We start from the raw sequence: 27401 nt of genomic DNA on the forward strand, positions 1-27401 counted from the left end.
CTGTGAATAGACAATGAGTATAGGAAGGTTGTGAGGGTGATGTCCAAGTTGGTGGCCAACTAATCAATAAACTCAGTTTTGCAGATGACATGACTATATTAGGTTAAGTGTCCGTGGAAAATGAATTTCGGTTCTGCTACAAAAGATTGGGTATGCCAGTAATGAGTCCATTTTCAGGATGCAGATCCATACCTTATGATCAATAGAAATGAGACGAAGATGATGCATGTCGATCTTCCTTGTAAAATTAAGAGAATCAATGAATTGCACGATCTTGAGGCAAGTTGTTGGTTTACTTGGTATTTTAAATAAGTGATGATGGCATCTGCGACTAAAAGGTGATCAGAAGAGCTCATGTGGCCAAAGCTGCGGTGAAACGACTCGCCAGGATATGCATATGGAATAACATAAAACAAGGATCAGACTAATGCGGGCGCCTTGGTTTCTCGATCATATTCTTTACATGTCCGAAACCTAGACCATTGAAACTGAAACCCATCATAGGACAGATGCATTTGAGATATGATGCTGGCGAAGAAAGCTTGAACGTTACTACGGTGCAACTGCTTCAACTCTTGACAAACTCGACATCACCGAGGTTATCCACTGTTAGTACCCATAGCGTTCTTAGTTTCTTCGGCTATCGAGGCCGAACCAAGAAAGGAAGAGCCAAGGAAGCGTAGGGATGGACGTATGGTCACACGTCGTTGGGCGAACAGAATAACATTAAAGATAAATCCACATTACAGGCTAGCATACACCGCCCAAGAAAGAGCGGCTTCGAGTGCACTGGTGAAGAACCACACAGGACAGGTGTCCACAGTGACTTATGACGATACGGCAACGAATAAGACTTTGATAAATCTGTCTTGTGACTATTGCTACTGTAGGAGTCGTACATAAAACAATTAAGGCTCCTCTTCCCGCAAAATACCGTAAAACTAAGTTATTCAGAACCATATTTTATATTAAACATTGATACTTTCTGAGCAGCAAAAAACATATAACAATCTACAAGATATGACCAACGATATATTTTTCTGGAAATCTATTTTAATTTACACAACTATATTTCTTTCAGTTAGATCGGTATTACTTCTGCAAAAATATGGAACTTTACAATCATTCTCACAAGACACTATAAAATGATTTGGTTTTCTTGCTTTTTGCAATTTCATAAAACTATGCCTCAATTTCTAAAAACAATAAGCCTAAATTCCGCCTAGATTCCTACCATTACCCCCCTCTGCGGAGGCAGTGCGAGGCAAGTCGTATTGCTAGACGGACCTGTGCTGCATTGCACGCGCGAGCAAGCGATATTCTATTTCGAACGCATAGCTCTGCGCGCTCGATCTTTTGCAGTGGGTGGTGCGGTGAGGGGTATAAAGCTCCGCCCACACGCGCGAGGTCATTGGCGTCGAGTGCAGCCTTAACACTACGATATTTCACGGCAATATTAAAATGAATCAAGAAAGATATCGAACTTCCTTATATGACATCTGATTCTAATTGTGATTATGATTCTTGGGATCATAGTGTAGCTCCAGTCTGCATTTCAATCCGATTAAATCTGATAAACAAGCTAACAAGCTGAGGTGTCCCGATCAATTATTATCAATAATTATTTGGCTTATGATTAATCTCTTCCTTTTAAAGGTTTAATGGTCTGAGCTTTTGCATACTAAAATAATTAATAATAAAGTCCTTTTTATTGTTTCTAAAGATGATATTATACAAAATAGATGATATTATATCTGAATTACTTCTGTCATTACATTTATTAAAATAACACAATACTTGAGAAATTCTGATCTTATTCAGAAATGTATCCACCATGGTCTTCTACCGCCTTTGTAATTATTACTATGAGTATGAAGGTTGAAGGTACTTAATATGTACATCTACGACGAGTAGACTCGATTGAGTTGGCGACATCAATTAACATCTACTGCTCGATTCCACTTTCATTTAACAAAATTAAAATAGTTTTGCATGGCTAGTGACTATTCTTTAAATTATCTACCACTCCCTTACCTGTTTTTGTTGGAATAAAATACATAATAAAGAAACCACTAGCCCATTCAATTAGTATGCAATTCATTTGAAGTCTTCTCAATAATAATATATTTTAATATTTTTAACCCTAGGTTTGGGTCATCGCATGTACATGACATAGATACATACACAATTCAGAAGTTAAGTTAATATTTATCTAATTAGTTTATATCAAATCGCTAATCTGTGACTGTCCACACTATGAATCAATGGTTGAATAATAATAGGAAGTCCTTATACCTATAGGGTATGGCTTAGGTGCAAACATATATATTATAATAGCCTGGTGGCTTATAGTAAACAGTTTTGCGTTTGCAATTTACTGTTATACAAGTTGATATTTATTGATTCTCTGATGACAATCTCTAGATTGGAATGTTAATTGGGATTGAATCAAGATACTGTGCTGAGTTACATGAACAGAAAAAGTAAGTGAATATTATTTAAACATAATATTTATATTCGGCAGTTCTTTATTCGTTTACAATCCTTTTAACCGTTTATTTTTTAGGACAGCAATATCATGCATGCCAACTGTTAAATCTAGCGAGAGCCCCATATTGGCAGTTTGCTGGTGCCATTGGAGTGGCTGCGCGATTCTGATTGGGTCTCAATGATGGTCCTGGTCCTTTGAGTTTGGGTAGCCATGTACATATTATGACATCAAATTGTAATCTGATTTCAAGTGCCTCCTGCATTTTCATTAAGGCACGTTACAGGTTACTACATCTAAATGATACCTATAACTTCTAAGAAACCAACCCGTACCAATACCTTACAACTGTAACAACAAACAACAATGAGGCAAGACATTCCTTAACATCTCTTATGTTATGAGTGGTTCTAGTCCTTCAAACGAAGTGAAAGGGTTGATTTCGAATTTTGAATTACACGCAATGCGAATGCTTCTGATTTTAGCTTAGTGAAGATATGGATGCGCAAAACATACGATTATAATAGCCTAGTTTGGTTGTTTGGAAGATGTCGCTCTTCAGCGATAAGACCGCTTGTTGTGCACCATAGTTTGAGTTATGTGCTTAATCTGTATGTTATTTTCGTTTTTATATTGGTGAGCAACAAAGAATATTTGTACTGTATTATTTTATTAATCTTGATAAAATAAATTTTGTTTCATTCTAAGAGAATATTTATGGATCATATAAGTATATCGAACGAATGTTAAATCTGGTTTCTACCTAATACGTTAAACATGATACATTCGTTTTCTAAAAAGACACGCAGTATAAATTGTTTCCATCCACCACGCACACTTGCGCACACGACGAGTCAAATCAGGGCTGAGCTGATAATTTGTGATAAAGCGGATATTCTGCAAGCAATGCGTGTTATACAAAAGCATCATTCATAAGAGATTATGGTCCTTTTCACAAAATGTTATAAACACCAATATAACTAGATCCCGAAGTTACAGAAAATATACCAAATCGGGGGTCAGACCTAAACTGGTTTGTAAGCAACAACAGTCGGCAAATAAACTTTAAATTTGATACTATTAACTATAACAACTATTCCGCCAAACAGAACAATGAATGAGAGATTTTGATTCTTATTATTTTAATATTAAAATGTTAATTATTTTGTTAATGAATTGTTGATCAACAGCATGATTTGAATCTGTGATAAAGTCGCTGTTTGAAAGGATGTATCCTGGGTCACAACACAAATTGACCAGCAAATTTTAATTCAAAATGTCGTAAATGTTTATTAGTGCATGATTTTATTTAATTTATATCAAAGATTGGTCAGGCAACTAAATCTAAACACGTAGGTAAAGTACCTTGTCCCCTACATAATCAAATATAAATATCAAAATTAACATAACGTATAGGTACCTAAATATAGATTATAGTTAAACCTCTTGTTTAACTTAAACTTAGGTTTGAGCAGTTTGACCTGTTAGGTATGAGCAGGTATGGTAATGGCACCATTCATTAGACATTTAAGAGAACAATTGGATAATTGCTGACACTTCACCGATAATTGAAAAATTTCTACCGCTTTGGGCGTTAAAATTTGAGTTGAATGTCCTTTCACCTTTTATTATTTTCGACATGTTTAATGAAATATGTAGTTAGGTACTTGGTTTCAATATAATGAAATGTGAGACTTAAGAGTTCTAAGGCTCTTGTTGAAGGTAAAATGTTACTAAGTCAGTGTTTAAAAACTGATGATAAATACTTGTTTTATAGGATTTATAGTAAACACGAATTACGAATGTTTACTGAGACTTACCTGATTCATAAATGATTACTGATTACCTTTTATTATTCAGTAGAGATAACTATATTTTCTGATGTGACAATCTTTGCCACTCTCTCATTCTTTTAACATAGAAATGTTGAATCTGTTTAGTAACGTCACATATAATCATGAGCGTAAAAGTAAAATCTTGAGCGTTGCGAGTGTTTCAAGGCACGTGAGTTGAAAACAAACTTTGCTGCTCTGGTAAAACATAAACATTTTTATCACATCAATTATTGTCAAATACTGGTTCTAAAACATAAAAATTTAAATATTTATATCATTCAAAACCATAACATGAAATTCCATTCCATTCCACTGCTTATAGCTGCTATAGGGCTAATAAACACACTGTTTTCAAAGATTAAAGAGAGCTTTTTAATTCAGACTACCCTTTGTCGCAAAATATTAATAATCGTGAAAGTATGTATTTATATATCTGCTTTTTATAAACTATATTATGATACCTACTGACACTTGCAATCTCTTGTATATCAAAGAGCAAGAATGTTCAGTTAAAATGTATGTAGGTACTCACTCAATTGCCTATGTGCTCAGGTGAACCACTAACATTCGCCTGCTGAATACCTTTTTGGTAGAAATAATATAAATATGGGCTTCATGGTTGAAATAAAACATTAAATTGAATTAAATAAACCAAATATTGTAGCTCTTTAGTTGTACGCGCGTAAATAAATTGACTTTTCATATGTTAGAGATAAATATATGTTACTTTTGATGATGATAACAGTGCATGTGAATAAAAATTCCCAGCATGCTCCACCATGTCGTCAAGCTCACCATACTTATTAACCTATCGAATGAGCTAATGGTTTTACGGATACTGGAAAGCGATATGTAAATGTACTACATACCTATACGAGGCCTGGATGTTAGTGAGATGACGATATGAGTTGTGCTGGTGTCCGACTTTATTACCTACATATAACATGAGTATCACATGATTATCCACCTGGTTTCTTGAGCTTAATAGTCGCCTCCAAACCTCCCCTTATAGCGACCCCTTTCCTCACACAAAGTTTACCTTAAGTTCATATTAGCCTCACTGGATCACTGTTCACTCTGAGTACTGATAACGTTGGTCACAATATACTAGAGACACATCATTATTCTAATAACACCATAAGAACGTTCTTGACTTGATCTAAAAGCAAATATCACTGCCCCGTCGATCTGTTCGCACACAACCTCCTTTTTCCTACTGTCGTTCTCATCTACCCTCTCACCTTCCCTCAAAAAATCCCAATAACCTCGAAGCGGTTACTTAAGTTAAACGTGACTACTAGCGCCATCTACTCCATGACGTTGGCAAATATTAGCGGGTTCGCAATACGTTGGCGACAATACTATTATAAGCCTCTTGGTCCTACAATAACATTTACGAAGTCTCATTGAACTTGACTAATGTCAACATAGCATAAGAACACTGTAAGTACGTATTTTTCTGATCTTAATTAAAGCTATAAACAAGCATAATAAGATCAACAGCAGCACTTTAGTAAGATATTAGAGTGATATAGGATAAAGATACTTATATCACAAAAGACAAGATCAATATAAGATCGTTTGATCTTAAATCGATTTTGGGAACACTTGTAAGTATGATATTTAATTATTTAATTAATTTTTTTTGTAATTTAAAGTAAGAGTGTAATTTTAAATAGGTATGGATTACGACAACTGGAAAAAACGTTCGAGAAGTGATGGTTATCGGCGGAAAATTCAGAAGTACAAAAAAATCATAAGTAAATCAAATACATATACAGCTCCTGCCAAGACAAGGTAGTGTTGGTGAAAATATTAGTGAGGGTTCTGTAGGTTCTGCTTGCATGAAAGATGTAGAGGTTGAGGACAATGTTTCAGTATGTGAAATTAATGATTTTAGTAAAAAAGAATCTTCGACCGATGACGAAACAGATTATGAGAAAGATTTTGCCTTAAAAAGTGAATTACAAAAATGGGCGTTAAAATTTAATATTCCTCATGCAGCAGTAAATGGATTGCTAATTATTTTAAACAGAAGACTAAATAATGTTCTACCAAAGGACGCAAGGACACTGCTTAACACAAACAAAGAGATTGTGCAAATTAATGAGTTGTCTCCTGGAATGTATTGGCATAGTAGCTTAATAACAAGACTTGTATATTGTGTTTTTTCCCAAGGCCATGTTAATTGTTTTAACATGCGGAAGTCTTTCTTCATCAAGTAATGGTCTATATCCATAAATACAACCATTTTGCATCACCAATCTTGTCACTTAAATAAAAAAAACATTTAGTTTATTAGTATGTGTCAAGTGATCTAGTAAGGATAAACAAATGTATTTAGGGTTTTAGTAAGTAAACCAAGGAACCCTAATTAATTCAACATGGCCATATCATTTGTATTCTGAATGCAGAATTTAGTGTAAATAATCTTATAATAGTCTAATAGTGCGCTTTAAAAATACACCTACAGCTATGGCTGACTATCAGTACAAATAAAGAAATAAAATAATTATAAACGGATACAAATACCATATTTGATCAGGCGCATGAAGTTTGAAGTGGAAAACAGGGTCTATTTTACAGTAAATAATATTTTCCCACGTGATTACATACCGTAAAACATAAACACACACGATGATAACGAGCACGTTATTATATTTAAACATAATTCATAAACAGTTAGATAAATACTTACACTAACATATTTATGTCACGCTGCTGCATTTATTTTCACTCGTACACTCGTTCACAAATAGAATGTTTCAACTCTCTGTGTGACCTTAAAAAAAATCTAAATAAGCTTATTTAGGCTCATAAGATTCTAACGTTGGACCAATATAAGCCTATATAGGCTTACAAGATACTTACGTAAAAGCGATATTAGCCTAAGGTAGCTTAAATAAGTTTTGGAAAGATTACTGTAAATGCAAGCAGCATTCAATTAGACTGATATTAGAACGATATCAAAATAAATACGCTTATAATTTGTGCCCAAATCCGGGCTTATACGATGCTATAAGATCAATATAAGAGCGAAAAAATTGTAGTCTTGAGACTATTCTAAGCGTGTTTTTGCTAGTTGGGTATTCAACAGTAAAATCAAATCCTTGAACTTCTAACCACCATCTTGCAATACGCGGATTTAAATCACGTTTTTCCCAAGTCCAGCGCAAAGCATTACAATCAGTTACGATAACAAACTTGATACCACTTACGTAAACTTTAAACTTCTGTAAGCTCATAACAACGGCCATAGTCTCAAGCTCGAAACTATGATATTTTTGCTCGGCGGGAGTAGTTTGTCTGCTGGCATACGCGACTGGTTTCCACGTACCTTCCGGCTGTTTTTGAAGTAAAATACCTGCTAGGCCGACCTTGGAAGCGTCAGTATGTATTTGTGTGTCATATTCCGGGTTATATATCGCTAGGACGGGTCGGCTGACGAGTACAGCTTTTATCTTATCAAAAGCGCGTTGTTGATCGTCACCCCAAACCCAAGGCTGGTCCTTCTTTGTTAAAGTCGTAATAGGACGAGCAATTGTGGCAAAACCGCAAACATATTTCCTAAAATAGTTAGCCAAGCCCATGAATTGTCTACATTGGTGAACGTTTACTGGTACGGGAAAGTCTTGAACGGCCTTTATTTTATGTTCCGCAGGCCTGACTTCGCCGTTACATACCTCGTGACCTAAGTATTCTACCCGCGGGACTAGAAATGAGCATTTGTCAATACGCAACGTCATGTTAGCATCACGCAATCTCTCTAAAACTTGGCGCAACCGATTTAATGCAGTGGGGTAATTCTCGGCGTATACGAGTATGTCGTCAAGGTAAGCAGTGGCGCATTCGAATTTAAGCGGCCCTAGTATCTCGTCGATCGCTCGCTGAAACACTGCCGGGGCATTGACGAGACCAAAACTCATACGAGTATATTGGAAATGGCCGTCAGGTGTAATAAACGCAGTAAACTGCTTGCTTTCGTCTTCTAATTGTATGCAGTGATAAGCGGATAGAACGTCAAGGCATGAAAACACACGTTGCCTTGCCAACCTATCTAGCTGGTCTTGTATGAGAGGAAGTGGATATCGTTCTTTTTTAGTTACCTTATTAAGTGCCCGGTAGTCAACGCACATACGCTTCTCGCCTGTTTTCTTGGGCACTAATATCACAGGACTAGCATAAGGAGAGTTAGACGGCTCGACAACCCCCTTTTGCAAGAGATCATTGACTATAGTGCGTACTTGGTTACGATCTTCAATTGACATTCTATAGGGTCTGTAATAAATCGGTTTGGTGTCGGTGAGTTCTAATTTCATTTTTACCGAACACTTCCCGATAGCCTGGTCACTCTCAGAAAAACAGTCAGAGAACTCCGATAACAAACATTCAAGTTCGGCCCTGACCTTGGGATCTAAATCCTGTCCAACCTGGTACTTAAGATCAGAATTATCGACAGTTGCACGCGCTACACACTCATTGTTCCGTATTGTAATCGACTCGGAGCCTAAGTTGACAACATTCAGCACTACTCGGCCATCAACTATTTCAGTAGTGTGTTGAGGAATTAAACACTCAGATCGCGGTTTAAGATGCATTGACTCATGTACAAGTATAGGCCCATCAAACTCGGAACAAGATAATGTAATTTTATTTACACCGGGTAACAGTTTTGACTCCTCCGATGCATGCAGGGTAACGCGTTCAACATTATCACACAGTCTAGGTAATTCTGTCAAATAATTAGCGTTGAATATACGCAGAGATGTAGGCGTCTTAATAACATATACCGTAGGGCGCTCAGTGAAGGATTGCCCAACAATGATACCTATATCCTGCGTGTTATCAGGCACAATATACGATTTAATATTTTCGCACGTAGCCTCGTCCGCGGTTATGGTTACTAGAGCTTCCGCGAGGGGTGCAGAACGCCCCCCACCCCAACCCTTAATAACACTGTTGACGTTGCATAAAGGTTGAGTTGTCAAACCTAATTCCTTTGCAAGCGAATTCGTAATAGTAACACATGAACTACCAAAATCTATAAAAGCGGGAACATCTGAGTTATTCACCTTAACCGTCATATAATATTTTGAAGCTGAGTCGCTTGCAGTTTGCATTACGCGGACCGTTTGCGTCGTCGTTACACCACCGTTCGTGTTGCGACTTTTAAATTTCAAACATTCATCCTTAAAATGGCCCGTCTTGTTACAATAACTACATTTGCGCAATTTAATGAAACAAACGTTATCCGTATGTCCCTTTTTGTTACAAAACGAGCACACAGGAGGTGCTTTATCATTTTTGTCACGAATCTTATAAGTACAACGCGATGCAGTATGTCCGCGTCTTTTACACGTATTACATGTCATTTTCATTTGTTGGCTATTATTAGCACCGCCACTGTTACGTCTAAAGTTGGAAACGGAATTGTTTCGTTGTAACGATGAGAGATAATTAAGCAACGAGTTAGGATCGCGGCATCCCGCGGAAATAGCACCAATTTCGACAAGCTCGCTACCGATCGTACCTATTATAGCTTCTGTGATTAAATCCGTGGAGATACCACACGCGTTACCTAAAGCTAATTTGTCATAATAAAATTGTAGGTAATCGACGTCGGGAGATCTAGTTACATTAACTAAGTCACGCATCATATTTAATTTACTTTTATGACAAGGAAAGGCTGTGAGTAACTTAGCTTTAAAATCGGCCCACGACAAATTAAAGTCTTGTAACTGATCATACCAACGTCGAGCATACCCTCTCAATTTCGACGAACAGTTAAATACAAGCGTCTTTTCGTCCCACCCGTACATATTTGAAAGGCCTTCAACCTTACGAATCCATATTTCCATCGTAAGGAGAGACGATTTTGGGTCAAATTCAGGTATCGGATCATTACGGCCTACATATCTTATATTATTATTGTTAGTTTCTGAATGTACATACGGAAAGTCCGATGGTGATGGCGGTGGCGGCGCCGCGGCACTGCCGGTAGGAACTTGCGGCATAATACCTACTGCACTTGCACTTGCACTCGCACACGAAGTGAACGATCGCGTGAGGGGCCTGGCGGCGGCGGCGGCGCAGGCGGCCTCACATAGCGGAGGCCTATTCGTTACCCCCACTGTGCTATGAGGCGTACTCTTCATCGGCGCCGGTGTCGCCGGCATGGCCGCTCGTTGCGTGCTAAGCGCTGCAGGGGGCTCCACGGCCCACGCGCGTAGTTCATCCGTTGCCCGCGTGGTCGAATCCTGAGCTAGGTGCATATCTGGTAATGGCGGCGTAACGACGCCGTCTTCAGTGCACGGAGGGCGCCTCGTTGGCGGCCCGAGCGATTTCCCACATACAATGTCTTCCAAACATTGGAGGCGCTCGGCCAACCGTCGTGAATTTACTTCGGCTAATAGCTTCCTCCTTAGCCGATTCTCTTTGGACTCTCTCTCCTTGTGTTTGTGTTTACCCATAGCGACAGTTTAGTTTTATTCACTCGCGGGTTACTTGAGATCGCACTTCTGAAAGTTGTTAAGGAAATCTGTCGCTAGGTTAACAAATAACACAATGTAATATAGAGCACTTAGGTTTATTCACTAATAAGCCGATTACACTTCACATCAATTATGACATTTAAACACACGGTCATGACTTAAACGCGGCGGTCTAGCAACTAACTCCGCAACTAGCCTAGAGAAAGATGGCGTCGCATGGGCGACGCCAGCTCTCTCCTGATTGGCTCATTTTCGAAAAGTGTCCTTGAGGTGCGTCCTTTCTTCGGCGGGGTCGCCGGCGCGCGCGCTTGAATGCGAGGAATGAAAACGTTGTTATAATACAAATACTTAAATACAAAGAAGACATCCATGACTCAGGAACAAATATCTGTGCTCACACAAATAAATGCCTTTACCGGGATTCGAACCCAGGACCATCGGCTTCATAGGCAGGGTCACTACCCACTAGGCCAGACCGGTCGTCAAAACACAAAAATAACGAAGAAGCGTTTCTAGCAATTACCCTAAGTCGTCATTTTTTTATATTTGAGAGAAACCATTGCGATTGGCACATGGCTGTAATAATTTTTAACATGAACCCGTCAGCTGCTGCATCCTCTGCGACGGGCAAACTCATTTGTATGACAAAACTGCTGATTTGAGTTATGAAAGCCGATCGATCGAATGGTCACATTTTAACTAAGTATTTATTGGATGGGGGCTTTAGATTTGATAACCAAGAATAAACTTTATGTGGCGTCATATTATTATATAATTTAATTCTGTTTCATAACAACAGTATCCCATCAAACATTTTCATGTAAAATGTAGTCATGATAAGATCATAAGGCTCGCACTGTCAAAAAGTTATCAGATCTTTTTGTAGAGCTAAGCTTCTAACTCTACAAGGCCTAACTTCCTTGTACCTTTTTCAACATATATGGCTTGGCCGTTTCGCAACCTGGGGTAAAGTGAAAAATTTAAAATTTATTAACTATTCATAATTTTTTATTATACCCTAAATACTTCTTGTAGTAACGAAACAGCCAACTCTTTTTTAGATTTTTTGTAAAAATTAGGAGCGTAAATCAATTTTTCATACAAATTTTTAAATTCTCCTTATTCGTATAATAATTGATAATTAAAAAAAAAAACAAAAGTAGGCGTAGGTGTGATTCATATAAAACAAATTGTGTTAAGTTTCAATTATATTAATATCCAGAGGGGAAAATGAGGACTACGTTTGTATGAAAAGGTGATTTCGCGCGAGTCCTCCACTTTCGTCTTAATAATTAGTAAAATAGTATTTTCACCTCCAGTGCGTTTTTGACAAATAGCTGTTAAATCCTCGTGTAGCTTTGGTCTTTGTTTTTTATTGACTCGTCGTAATGATTGTGTAGCGGAACGAAATGTCGGGTTTGCAATTTATCCATTTTCTTTTTTTAGGCCAGTAGGGAACCGTTTATATCGTCCTTGTGCTATTTTTAGTAAACTTGTAAAAATCCTTTCATACTAGCTCCTGCCCGGACTTTGTCTGCGTGGGATGAGGACGATAATTGATGAAAACTATCCTGTATTCATTCACGAGCCTATAGATACGATATGGATTGGACATGTCAGTATTGTCAATGTCAAAGGTGACGTTTTTGTTTGAAGATGCATCATTTTTGACACTGACATATCTAATCCATGTCGTATCTTTAACAAATATTTGACGTATCTTAAAGTTCGATACGGGCCGTATTTCCATACAAAATTTCATTATAATCGGTTCGGCAGTTTAAACATGAAGTGGTAACGGACAGACAGACAGAAAGGTCAATTCGAATGTGCACCTGACATTAAACCTACCAGTCAGCTGTGCTCTTTTCGCTTGAACTTCTCCGTACAAATATTAGTGCGAGCGAGACGCCCGCGCGAATAGCAGTTAACTAGTTCCCAATATCATTCATATATATCGGTTTGATATATTTGAATGATAGTGGGATATACTTTTTCGTTTATAATGGTAGTAGGTTGTTACTTAACTCGAGGTGGGATACAGGTTGTCCTTGTACAAAATTTGATCGTGAAAAAAATATGAATATAATAATAGTCCACCCAAACTTTAAATAAGTCCACCCAAACTTCAATAAGTCCACCCAAACTTTAATAAGTCCACCCTTACTTCAATAAGTCCGCCCAAACTTCAGTTTAGTCCACTCGAACGTCAATCCATAGGCTGTTATACAGGGTGGACCAAAAGTCTTTTTACATTTGCATTTTGTATGCAAATGTAAAAAGACTTTTGGTCCACCCTGTACTTATCAATTTTGCTACAATAGTCCCAATGCCTGCTACGGCCGGTTCATGGGCGTCTGTTGTTGCGCCTGTAAACGGGTTGCAGCGGGCGTTCTACATGACATTAAAGCTCTCCAAGGGGCCTCTACGTGTTGGATCTATATCACCACGCAAGACTATCAAAAGGCCGGGATTTATAGGCCCCTGAAATTCAAGGAGATACAATTAATGTATGTATTAACAAATCGAGTAGGTTAAGTATTTCAATACCTATATTAAATGGTTTCGTCCTAACTGGAACACGAGATGTGTCTTTGATCCAGAAATTATGTTTGTAGTGATATCTTACGGCACTTTCATGCGGTCCCTCTTGAGAGGGACTCGTGTTTGTCAAGGGTAAAGGATAGTTATACCTACCTATCTATTTACATATATGGTTCTGTCAACCGTGCCACAAAGAAGAGAACTCTGTTTTATGATCTGGGGCCCTAGCCAAGATGGCAATCGTACATCGATCGACATACGCCAAATGCAAAGGAAAAAATCTATCGGAATGATGAAATGTATGGATGATGATGATGGTGATGTAATGTTGGCTAGGCCCCCTTATTTGATTGCGGTGCGAGGAGCCATTTAGAGCCCCTGAGTTTAGATATAGCCTGGATAATTAGAAAGTTTTAGTAGGTACCTACTTAGTATTAAAAAAAAACAATCGATACAGGTAATTCTTCTGGCATATATTAAGAAGATTTAGGTAATCATTCCACATGTAAAAATTACATCATCATCATCATCATCATCTGCCTGCGCCTTTCCCATCATCTGAGGTCGGCTTTCCTTGTCCGTTTTCTCCATTCTGGGGGATTTTGGGCGATATCTGACTAATTCAAAAATCAACAATCAAAATAAAATATCAAAACGTATTTATTTTTTTAAACCAGTTATACGAAGTTATCTAGTACACAGTTAACAATGATAAAATATATAGTGCAAAGTATTAACACAATATTTTATAAAACAATAATATTATATAAGTATTTTTTTGTATATTACACTGAATGAATAAAATATTACTAGTCGCTACAGCACGTAAGTTACAGTGAAAATGATCTGTCTCGTACAAAGAATTGCTTCTTCAAGGAAACTCACTTTATTTCAGTTTACGATCATTTTATACAGTTTTCCAGGTGCACTACTAAACGAACTTTTGTAACGCGACCCGTATTCTCTCCTTTAAACGTACTTCGAAGAATGGAGACAATCTGCATTGAGCTTTGACTCTAGTATGTACCAACAGAAATATCTTTCAAGGAGACTGAAGGAAATTATGGGAAAGGAAACCATAGTATACTTACTATGATATACTTCAAATGTATAAAAGCGACAGTTTATGTAGAATTTATAATTTCAAAGTAATATTTCTTATTTATAGTATGTCTAATTCTCCTTCTCCGTGAAGTTTATACAAAAAAAGTTATAATAATAAATAATCAAAATATGAAAAAAAATAACGAAAGAATAAAAAAATCATTCAAATGACGTAAAGCTTAACTAGAATCTAAAATATGTTATTTATAATACCTACCAGGGCTGCCTTAGGTAATATAATTTCTAAATCTGTAAAATAATGTCAAAAATCAATACAAAAAAAAAAAAAAAAAATTCAATAAAATGTTAGTGAAATATTAATATTTGCAGTATTCACTGTACTCTGATTGAGTACAGCGATGTCGATAATAATTGAAACATTGGTTTATTTATTTTCAACTTTATTGCATAAATAATTCTTTACTAGCCAATGTACACAGGGCTAACCAGAAAATTTCCAAGGTGGGTCCAGAAAGAAAAACACCAGACCGTTTCCCGTTTTGTCAGGAATATGTTTTTCATGGAAATCCAAAGAACGGGATTGGAAGGTATTAACTAGTTGACTCCATTTCGCGTAAGCCCCATATCGACGACCGGCACCCACACCTCCTTCGTTAATAAATCATTTTCGCCCATAAAAAGAGGAATATTAAATCGAAAGATGCCGCACAAAATGAAGGAGGGCGATGTGAAAAATTGGGTCATAAAGAAGCAATTCGTAATGCGCAGAAACCGAGCTATTTTCAATTAAGTACGTACCCCGGATCCCCCCTAATTGTCTGGAATGGTCTTCTGGTCACGAAATGAATATTTTAGATTCTTTGACGAATTGAATTATTCACGGTACATTGTGTAGTTAAAGAGGACGTTATTGTACATAGATACCTATTTAAATTAGTCAATTTTTCAAAAATGTCTCACAATTCTGAATACGTCGTTAACTCTAGCCTTTTCATATATTTCGACTGATCAGATTTTGATATATGTGTATATATTTTTGATATTTTTAGTTCGGTCCCATAGTAAAAGATGTTTCTTGTGACCAAGGTCGGTACGTACACATATATATATATATATATATATATATATATGATAAAAAATCAGTGAGTGTTTTATGGTACCTACATTTTAGCGAATATATACTAATGCATGAAAAACTGGTCCATTAATAAGTAGTCTGATGATAAACTCACTAAATTATTAACATAAATTTAAACTCAGAAACGTTTCTCGAATATTAAAAGTATTTGCTGAATAAACAGGCATTTAACTTTGCCCAGTATTTACACAGTTAGCTATAAGAAGCAACGAAACTAATTCTCGTGAGAACTGCCCGGCCGTGCAGTTTCAATGGTTGTTCGAGCGCGGGCGAACCAGTCTTATGGGACTGGACTGCGAGTAGCAAAAATCGAAAAAGTACTTTCCTTAAAGCTCTAAGAGATGATTTAAACAGTTGACCACTCAGACTTAACAAGTTAACATTCATACATAGGTAGTACATCTAACAATGGATTTATATAATATTGTATTCGGTTACCGCGATAGTTACTCATGAAATAAAGCCGTATTACTGGATTTATACCTACTGTAAATTTTTGAAGCAAGAAAATTTGGAAATGCTAGTTGTTTCTACGTTAGCAATGTGACAGACCCTCAAGTCAACATGGTGGTAAATACAAAACTCTTCAACTCTCAATAGTGTCAATGATTCTGGTTCAGACACAAATACGAAACGAGGGTCAAAAATTACCTCCAGTATTTTAGACGTTCGGCCCGATTTGAATAATGATTAAAGACACGTTTAAGATCTTGGAAAGATCTTTAAAAGATCAATAACTAAACGACATGTCAAAATTGACGTTTATTTCGATCCCACTGCGATCTCAATAAGAACTATCTACGATATTTCTAACGTTAAAGTGACATTGGTTGCCCGAATCGAGCTGCTTCTGTCAATTATACGATATACAAACGATATCTATTCTACGAATCGGGCCGATAGTCTAATTAATCAGGAAAATCAAGATCGATTGACATTATTTCCAAAAAATTGTCAAGTAGCCAATTATACGATCAAGTAGCTTTCTTTGGCAATCGGTAAGCGATTGGAATGACAAATCTGTTCAACTGCGATGTTACTGGCAAGAATTAATGAATACTACTGCTGAACTACTTTACAAGATAGTAGAATTTATCAAGATAAGTTGAAAATTTTCAATCAACCGGGTCTTTAGTCAAAGTAAGAAACTTAAATATTTTAATGAATACTGCTATTTGTATTTATAGAGGTAATCAATCTGTTCATACTTATTTAGCTAAAGTTTTTGTCTTAGTGCTTTTATGTACATAGTCAATAAATTCAATGAAAAACTAAAATGCTAAAAAGTAGTTTACAGTACATATGGTGCTACTTTACCGCACTAGTACGCAAATTAGCATATTACGTTACTGTGTCGAACATTTTAAGGGCCATATGTACTGTAAAACGTTGTACGATACATGTGCGAATAGGTAATTTGCAACTCGTGTCAATAAAACACTCCCTTCGGTCGTGTTTTAATTTATCGCCACTTGTTTCGAATTTCCTATTTTTCGCACTTGTATCGTAATGTACTATTAGTTCTCTCTGTAAATGGCCAGTATTGACGAAACTGATAACCGTGAATGTATATATGTATATGTAGTACGTGCACGAGTGGCGTATCAAATGAAAGCTTTTTAAATATTATATTTAGTTACAACGGTATTTCCAGCCGTTTTGATGACGTTACAGTTTAGCGACGTAAGCGGCAAAAAATCTTCACACTACATACACACAACTACAACTACTACATCTATAACTGTACCCTTCTCAAGCATATAAATGATTTATGATTTATATATATATATATATATTATATTGACGTTCCACTGCATGCGGCAACACATTAGCATAAAGCGGATTGGGGACTTCACACATACCAATGAATGTATAAATGTATGTATATTATAAATTTTAAATTGCTTGAAAACACTCGAAAGCGAACCTTACAAACAATAAAACCTCTTAGCCTCTGGTTTGGAAATTAAATTACTTTACTTTACTTTACAATACCCACCGGCTACCGCAAAAATCCGAGCAAACTAATTAATTTAAAAATTTAGTTTGATCGAATTGTCGGTTTCATACGTCCCTATATTTTAAATTTCGGCGAAACCGCTAAAACCGTTTTTGAGAAATTAAATTAAAAACATAAAAAAAAATGCAAATGTATCTGAAAAATATGATAGATTATTTGCGTGCTTACAAATGTTACATTTTTCATACCTACTAAAACAAAAAAAAAATGAAAAGTTTATAATTTAACTTCAAAAGAAACAGGCGAATGAGAAAGCCTTTCGTTAGTTCGGCTCTATTACAGAAAATATATCATAAAAAAACCGACCTAGTGGAACCGTCCGTATTTACCTGACTTACTGTATTTGTCTCCTCACAGCGTAGACGGAGACTCCGAGCACCAGCTGTCACTCGCACAACCGAATTATGGCTGGATCAAACTTTCCGCTTGTCTGACAAGCATGTTACCTCTGTTTATATCAGAGTAAAATAGAAGGATTCAATATATCATTAATTTTATAAGATCGAATATACATATTTTTTATTTATATATGTACGTAATATCAATATACACACGGGCCAGAAGATTTACCAAAAACAACAAAATAATCCAAAAAAAAAATCAACCGGGGCCCACAAAAATTTTAAAAGGCGTGGAGAGATAGGAAACGACCCCACCTACCTGCCATTTTAATTTGGCTAACGATGGACCAACATCCTGTATATCATATATGCATGTATACTGCATATTTATAAATACTTCAATAAATAGAGAACACCCATGATTCAGGAACAAATATCCGTGCTCATCACACAAATAAATGCCCTTACCAGGATTTGAACCCGTGATCATCGGCTTTATAGGCAGGGTTTATAGGGTAGTGTAGTGACACACTAGGCCAGATGACCTGTCCGCAAATTGTGTATTAAAAACCACTAATACCAGTGCGCAAAAATAAAGAGCTGACAACCACTTTACAAAAATAATTTAACGTCTTATCTGTGCAACTTATATGATTAGACGAGCGAATTTATAGCCATCTTCGATTTCACGGCATAAATCCCGGTCTTTTGACAGGCTTGCGTGGGGATATTGATCCAACAAGTAGAGACCCCTTGGTGAGCTTTAATGTCATGTAGAAACGCCTGCTGGAGCCCGTTCACAGACGCATTAACCCCCATGACACCCATGAACCGACGCAGCAGGCATTAGGACTATTGTAGAAAAAGTGAACAGTATGAGTATAGGGAGCGTGCATGAACTGTAGAAGGCAGCACAGCTGCCGTCAGATTTTTGGCACGAGGCGTAAATTTGATGTTTATTGTTCCGATGTAGCCCACAAGATGGCAGCACTTACTATGCACAAGAAAACACGTGACGTGTAAAAGTAATTGTTTATGGTTCCGATTCAGGTGACAAGATGACAGACCCTCCAACGCGCACGGTCCCTATAACGGTCTCGGTTGGAGTTTGGGTGGACAATGAAACTGAGTTATTGCAAAGTCGTCCGGGCGCCTGCCATAACAATGTTTTGACTAATTATAATTATCGTATGCTTTTTAACTAGACAATTTGTAATGTTACCTTCTTTTACTAAACTTATTATTTTAGATTTTATGCCATTCGTTATTCCAAGATGTTTTAGATAAAATGCCTTCAAATAGTAGTTAAAATTATAACGTTCCCAGGAAAGATAAAAACAATAGTGTACCGGTAGGTATCTGCAAATCATATTCATGAGTTTCTGTAATCTAAGTTCACGGAAAATTAATTTTGCACTGTGCTTCCGCGTGTGTTCGTGTGTGCCAAATTTGTAACTATGTAGTTGATATGTTATTATGAGCTACCCAATTATTATTATTATACCAATTAAGTGTATCATTCGGTTTACCCATAACACCAGCTTTGTCATCATATAGGTAATTAATTTTAGTAAATGGAATGTATTTGTGATTGGATTAAAACAATTTAGGGACTTCAACTGTAGTTGTACCAAACAGGTTAAAATTTGATAGGCATTAAACATAGATAAAGTACTTAATACAGCTACGTATGATTTTATCAGGTACTTCATTCTCTATGGCGGATACTTTAAATTGTTTGCTTTGTAAGATTTTGTGGTAGGTTTCTTTCATTGCATTTGCAGCAACTACTAATAGAAACGATTGATTGAGACGGAAAGATTATAACGGTATATTCCAGATCGTATTTAGAGACAAAAATGTCATTTTAATTAAATTCGCCTAGTTTCAAAGTTAATACCAATAAAAAAAAAACATTTTGTGTTGTGTCTCAGTGCATAACACCTTTTTGCTGGCCATGATTTTTGCCACTCGGGGATGGGGACTCATGGGATGTCTAATTTAGACATCCTTTTTGACAGATAGGTATCAAAGTAACAAGGAACACTTTGAATAGACTAGTTTTTACGGAAAAAAATGTATCAATTCATATTTATTATAAATTTTCCAAGACATACAAAAAGTAAAAGAATAAACAAAAATAATTGTTTTTTTTGGCGGAATTGACTTAAATTTGTATAACATTTTTTCCTTCTTATGACCTCAGGAATACGTGGTTAAAAATTTTCCTCACGGGCACCTTGTATATCAATTTTTTAATTTCCGCTAAAGTTTAATTGTCTGGAAGAGATTGCTTTTTAGCCATAAGGTCGTCTGTTGTTAAATTGACTTGTGTTCCTGTATTTTTTTAACAAGCAATTAAAAGTAATTGTATTGTATGGCAGAGACGTGTGCTTAATATAACATGGTTATCATTCTCTTCATATATTATTACGTAGTAAGAACATAAAGTACCTACCCTGTTTAATTTATAATATACACGGTGTAACACGAGGAACCCGAAAGATTTTAAGCACGCACTTCTGAGGCCAAAAAAAAGGAAAAAGATGTTATATGAGTTTAAGTAAATTTGTCAAAAAAAATTAATTTTTATTTTTTTTTCCAAAATTTTGAAAGTATTTGTATATAAAAAGTTAATGATATGGTAAAACTGGCACAAAAAATATTTGTTTAGATTTTTTTTTGTATAACTTAGTTTTTGCAAAGGTTACTTGTCACACCCTAATATTCAATATACTCTATGCTTGTCACTTTTTGCATGTACCAATAAGTATATGTAGACTTCGCCCTATAACGGCATATCGCCATCAAAATGGCGTTTTCTACTAAGTTACAATAAGAAGTTTTTTATTGGTATTAACTCTGAAACTAGGCAGAAAAGTTTAGGTATATGACATTTTAGTCTCTAAATGTGATCAGGATTATCAGAAATACACTGTTTATTTAAATCTACAATACTATAATAGAATACGGTATTTCTAGCTATAATAAATAATAATTACAGTAGGCGCTGGGTAATCCGGCGCTCGCCAATCCGGCAGTAACACAGCCGAACGCCGAATCACAGAGCGGTATTGTTTGTGTGATTTCGCTTCCACTTGGCAGTTCGATCTTGGGCAGTTGAAAACAATGCTTTAGTTTAAATGATACTTTACTGACTTTGAGGAAGTTAAAAGGTTATTACGTAGTAAGAACATAAAGTACCTACCCTGTCTAATTTATAATATACACGGTGTAACACGAGGAACCCGAAAGATTTTAAGCACGCACTTCTGAGGCCAAAAAAAGGAAAAAGATGTTATATGAGTTTAAGTTTTGTCGAAAAAAATTATAATTTTTTTTACCAAAATTTTTAAAGTATTTGTATATAAAAAGTTACTTAACTGTAAGATACTTTACTGACTTTGAGGAAGTTAAAAGGTTATTACTAACAAAATAATAACCTCTTATTAAGAAGCAATCTAAAGTAAATAATTTTTATTCGATGAAGCATCATCTTCCTCTCCCGAGACTGAAAACGTTTAACATGTTGAGCATAATAATAATGAGACCCAACATGTTAACATTATTGCCATGAGACTCAACAATCCGGCACTTCCAATAATCCAACATGGGTGTCGCGAACGTATTGCGAACCGGCTAATATTTGCCAACGTCATGGAGTAGATGGCGCTAGTAGTCACGTTTAAGTTAAAAGTTTTTTGGCTGAAGTTGAGAGGGTAGATGAGAACGACAGTAGGAAAAAGGAGGTTGTGTGGAACAAATCTACGGCGGAGTGATATTTGCTTTTAGATCAAGTCAAGGACGTTCTCATGGTGTTATTAGAATAATGATGTGTCTCTTGTTGATTGTGACCAACGTTATCAGTTCTCAGAGTGAACAGTGATCCAGTGAGGCTAATATGAACTTAAAGTAAACTTTGTGTGAGGAAAGGGGTCGCTATAAGGGGAGGTTTGGAGGCGACTATTAAGCTCAAGAAACCAGGTGGATAATCATGTGAAACTCATTTACATGCAGGTAATAAAGTCGGACACCAGCACAACTCATATCGTCATCTCACTAACGTCCAGGCCTCGTATAGGTATGTAGTATGTTTACATATTGCTTTCCAGTATCCGTAAAAGCATTAGCTCATTCGATAGGTTAATAAGTATGGTGAGCTTGACGACATGGTGGAGCATGCTGGGAATTTTTATTCACATGTACTGTCATCATCATCAAAAGTAACATATGTTTCTCTCTAACAGATGAAAAGTCAATTTATTTACGCGCGTACAACTACAAAGCTGCATTTTTTGGTTTATTTAATTCAATTTAATGTTTTATTTCAACCATGAAGCTCATATTTATGTAACCCTTTTCTTGCAAAAAGGTATCCAGCAGGCGAATGTTAGTGGTTCACCTGAGCACATAAGCAATTGAGTACCTACATTTTAACTGAACATTCTTGCTCTTTAATATACAAGAGATTGCAAGTGTCAGTAGGTATCATAATATAGTTTATAAAAAGCAGATATCTAAATACATACTTTCACGATTATTAATATTTTGCGACAAAGGGTAGTCTGAATTAAAAGGCTCTCTTTAATCTTTGAAAACAGTGTGTTAATTAGCCCTAAAGCAGCAATAAGCAGTGGAATGGAATTTCAAGTGATGGTTTTGATATTTGAAAGGATTCATTTATATTTTTTATATTTAAGACCCAGTATTTGTCACTGATTGATGTGATAAAAATGTTTGTGTTTCACCAGAGCAGCAAAGTTTGTTTTCAACTCACGTGACTTGAAACCCTTCGGAACGCTCAAGATTCTACTTTTTTAACCACTCGCTACGCTCATGGTTATGTGTGACGTTACTAAACAGATTCAACATTTCTATGTTAAAAGAATTCTCATTCTCTCATTCGAGGAGTGGCAAAGATTGTCACATCAGAAAATATAGTTACCTCTACCTACTAATAAAAGGTAATCAGTAATCATTCATGTATCTGTAAGTCATTTATCAGGTAGGTATCAGTAAACATTGGTAATTAGGTACAGTTGACACCCCTATTACGGACGTGGCACCAGTATTGGTATGTTTATTATAAATTCTATAAAACAAGTATTTATCATCAGTTTTTAAACACTGACTTAGTAACATTTTACCTTCAAGAAGAGCCAGAGAACTCTTAAGTCTCACATTTCATTATATTGAAACCAAGTACCTAACTAAATATTTCATTATACATGTCGAAAATAATAAAGGGCGAAATGACATTCAACTCAAATTTTAACGCCCAAAGCGGTAGATTTTTTTTCAATTGTCAGTGAAGTGTCAGCAATTATCCAATTGTTATCTTCAAGTCCTATAATTGGTGCCATTACCATACCTGCTCATACCTAACATGTTTAAATTGAACAAGTTTAACTATAATCTATATATTTAGGTATATTATGTTACGTTAAATTTGATATTTATGTTTGATTATGTAGGGGACAAAGTGCTTTACGTGTTTAGATTTAGTTGCCTGACCAATCTTTGATATAAATTAAATTAAATCATGCACTAATAAACATTTTGAATTAAAATTTGCTGGTCGATTTGTGTTGTGAACCAGAATTGATCCTTTCAAACAGCGACTTCATCACAGATTCAAATTATGCGGTTGATCAACAATTTAACAAAATAATTAATATCTTAATATTAAAATAATAAGAATCAAAATCTCACATTCATTGTTCTGTTTGGCGGAACAGTTGTTATGGGTAATAGTACCAAATTTAAAGTTTATTTATCATGCGGATAGTTGATATTATGGCTGGCGGACTGTTGTTGCCTACAAACCAGTTTAGGTCTAACCTCCGACCTGGTATATTTTCTGTAACTTCGGGATCTAGTTATATTGGTGTAATATAATATTTTGTGAAAAGAACCATAATCTCTTATGAATCATGATGCTTTTGTATAACACGCATTGCTTGCAGAATATCCGCTTTATCACAAATTATCAGCTCAGCCCTGATTTGACTCGTCGTGCGCACAAGTGTGGTGTATGGAAATAATTTATACTGCGTGTCTTTTTAGAAAACGAATGTACATGTACGTAATGTACATGTTTAACGTATTAGGTAGGAACCAGATTCAACATTCGTTCGTTATACTTATATGATCCATAAATGTTCTCTTAGATTTTTCAATTTATTTTATCATGATTAATAAAATAATAAAGGAACATAACATACAAATTACGCACATAACTCAAACTATGGTGCACAACAGGCGGTCTTATCGCTGAAGAGCAACATCTTCCAAACAACCAAACTAGGCTATTATAATCGCATGTTTTGCGCATCCATATTTTCACTAGGCTAAAATCAGAAGCATTGCAAGTAATTCAAAATTCGAATTTAACCCTTTCACTTCGTTCGAAGGACTAAAATCACTCATAACATAAGAGATGTTAAGGAATGACTTGCCTCATTGTTGTTTGTTGTTACAGTTGTAAGGAATTGTTACGGGTTGGTTTCTTACAAGTTGGTATCATTTAGGTGTAGTAACCTGTAACGTGCCTCAGTGAAAATGCAGGAGGCACTTGAAATCAGATTACAATTTGATGTCATAATATGTACATGGCTCAAACTCAAAGGACCAGGACCATCATTGAGACCCAATCAGAATCGCGCAGCCACTCCAATGGCACCAGCAACCTGCTGGCATGCCAATAATGGGGCTCGCTAGATTTAACAGTTGGCATGCATGATATTTCTGTCCTGAAAAAATAAACGGTTAAAAGGATTTTAAACGAATAAAGAACTGCCGAATATATTATTTTTAAATAATATATACTTACTTTTTCTGTTGATGTAACTCAGCACAGTATCTTGATTTAATCCCAATTAACATTACAATCTAGAGACTGTCATCAGAGAAGCAGTAAATATCAACTTGTATAACAGTAAATTGCAAAGGCAAAACTGTTTAGTATAAGCCACCAGGCTATTATAATATGTTTGCACCTAAGCAATACCCTGTAGGTATAAGGGCTTCTTATTATTATTCAACCATTGATTCATAGTGTGGACAGTCATAGATTAGCGATTTGATATAAACTAATTAGATAAAAATTAACTTAACTTCTGAATTGTGTATGTATCTATGTATGTACATACGATGACCCAAACCTAGGGTTAAAAATGTTAAAATATATTATTATTGCGAAGACTCCAAATGAAAGGCATACTAATTGAATGGGCTAGTGATTTCTTTATTATCTATTTTAATGGAACAAAAACAGGTAAAGGAGTGGCAGATAATTTAAGGAATAGTCATTAGCCATGTATAGGTAACTATTTTAATTTTGTTAAATGAAAGTGGAATCGAGCAGTAGATGTTAATTGATGTCGCCAACTCGATCGAGTCTACTCGTCGTAGATGTACATATTAAGTACCTTCAACCTTCATATTCATAGTAATAATTACAAAGCCGGTAGTAAGGCCATGGTAGATACATTTCTGAATAAGATCAGAATTTCTCAAGTTTTCTGTTATTTTAATAAATGTAATGACAGAAGGAATTCAGATATAATATCATCTATGTTGTATAATATCATCTTTAGAAACAATAAAAAGGACTTTATTATTAATTATTTTAGTCTGCAAAAGCTCAGACCATTAAACCTATAAAAGGAAGAGATTAATCATAAGCCAAATAATTATTGACGTATGATCGAGACACCTCAGCTTGTTAGCTTGTTTATCAGATTTAATCAGATTGAAATGCAGACTGGAGCTACACTATGATCCCAAGAATCATAATCACAATTAGAACCAGATGTCACATAAGGAAGTTGGATATCTTTCTTGATTCATTTTAATATTGCCGTGAAATATCGTAGTGTTAAGGCTGCACTCGACGCCAATGACCTCGCGCGTGTGGCCGGAGCTTTATACCCCTCACCGCACCACCCGCTGCAAAAGATCGAGCGCGTAGAGCTATGCGTTCGAAATAGAATATCGCTTGCTCACGCGTGCAATGCAACACAGGTCCGTCTAGCAATACGACTTGCCTCGCACTGCCTCCGCAGAGGGGGGGTAATGGTAGGAATCTGGACGGGATTCAGGCTTATTTTTTAGGAATTGAGGCATAGTTTTATGAAATTGCAAAAAGCAAGAAAACCAAATCAGTGAGAAAGATTGTAAAGTTCCATATATTTCCGATAAAAGTTGCAAAAGTAATACCGATCTAACTGAAAGAAATATAGTTGTGTAAATTAAAATAGATTTCCAGAAAAATATATCGCAGGTCATATCTTGTAGATTGTTACATATTTTTTGCTGCTCAGAAAGTATCAATGGTTTAGAGTAACTTGGTTTTGCGGTGTTTTGCGGGAAGAGGAGCCGTAATTGTTTTATGCACGACTCCTACAGTAGCAATAGTCACAAGACAGATTTATCAAAGTCTTATTCGTTGCCGTATCCTCATAAGTCACTATGAACACCTGTCCTGTGTGTTTCTTCACCAATGCTCTTCAAGCCGCTCTTTCTTAGGCGGTGTATGCTAGCCTGTAATATGGATTTATCTTTAATATTATTCTGTTCACCCAACAACGTGTGACCATACGTCCATCCCTACGCTTCCTTGGCTCTTCCTTTCTTGGTTCGGCCTCGATAGCCGAAGAAACTAAGAACGCTATGGGTACAAACAGTGGATAACCTCGGTTTGATGTTGAGTTTGTCAAGAGTTGAAGCAGTTGTACCGTAGTAACGTTCGAGCATTCTTCGCCAGCACCACATCTTAAATTTGTTTCAATGCTCTAAGTTTCGGACATGTACAGAATATGATCGAGAAACCAAGGCTCCCGCATTAGTCTGATCCTTGTTTTATGTTATCCCATATGCATATCCTGGCGAGTCGTTTCACCGCAGCTTTGGCCATATGAGCTCTTCTAATCACCTAATCACCTAATCACCTAAGTATCAAAACATAATTTGAGGAAGCACATTACGTTAATTAAATAAATTATCGGGTATTCGTTGCACTCATTATGTTGCCTAGGGTAATACAAGCAGAGCGTATAGTTATGTCAATAGATGCCCATCCATAGACTTCGCATTATGAAACGACCACGAATACTCGCGGTCACTTTACCATATGGCCCGATTTGAACTTTTAGATAGGTACGTCAAATATTAGGTCTAGATACGATATGGATTGGATATGTCAGTGTCCAAAATAAATTTGTTAAAAAAAACGTCACTTTTGACACTGACATATCCATATCGTATCTAGACCTATTATTTGACGTATCTTAAAGTTCGAATCGAGCCGTCAGATTCTCCTAAAATCCTTACTTACATATACAGTAGCGGCAAAAAATCTATACCTATTACTGTTATTCTCTTAAGGTGTTCATTCGAAAATTCGTGAAATAAGACTTTATATAATGTAAACAATTATTGTAACATCATCATAATATTTACATCCCACTGCACGTGGC

At 36.0% G+C, this 27401-nt stretch overlaps 1 long non-coding RNA gene across 1 annotated transcript; it reads left to right on the plus strand.

Moving 5' to 3' along the window:
- The first annotated feature begins 1439 nt into the window (after positions 1-1439).
- LOC133515923 (uncharacterized) lies at positions 1440-22157 on the plus strand. Its single transcript, XR_009799139.1, has 2 exons — positions 1440-5541; positions 21726-22157. It is a non-coding gene; the product is annotated as an uncharacterized LOC133515923 (long non-coding RNA).
- The last annotated feature ends 5244 nt before the right edge of the window (positions 22158-27401 follow it).

The sequence above is a fragment of the Cydia pomonella genome, chromosome 3 (assembly GCF_033807575.1).
Source record: "Cydia pomonella isolate Wapato2018A chromosome 3, ilCydPomo1, whole genome shotgun sequence".
Lineage (NCBI taxonomy): Eukaryota > Metazoa > Arthropoda > Insecta > Lepidoptera > Tortricidae > Cydia > Cydia pomonella.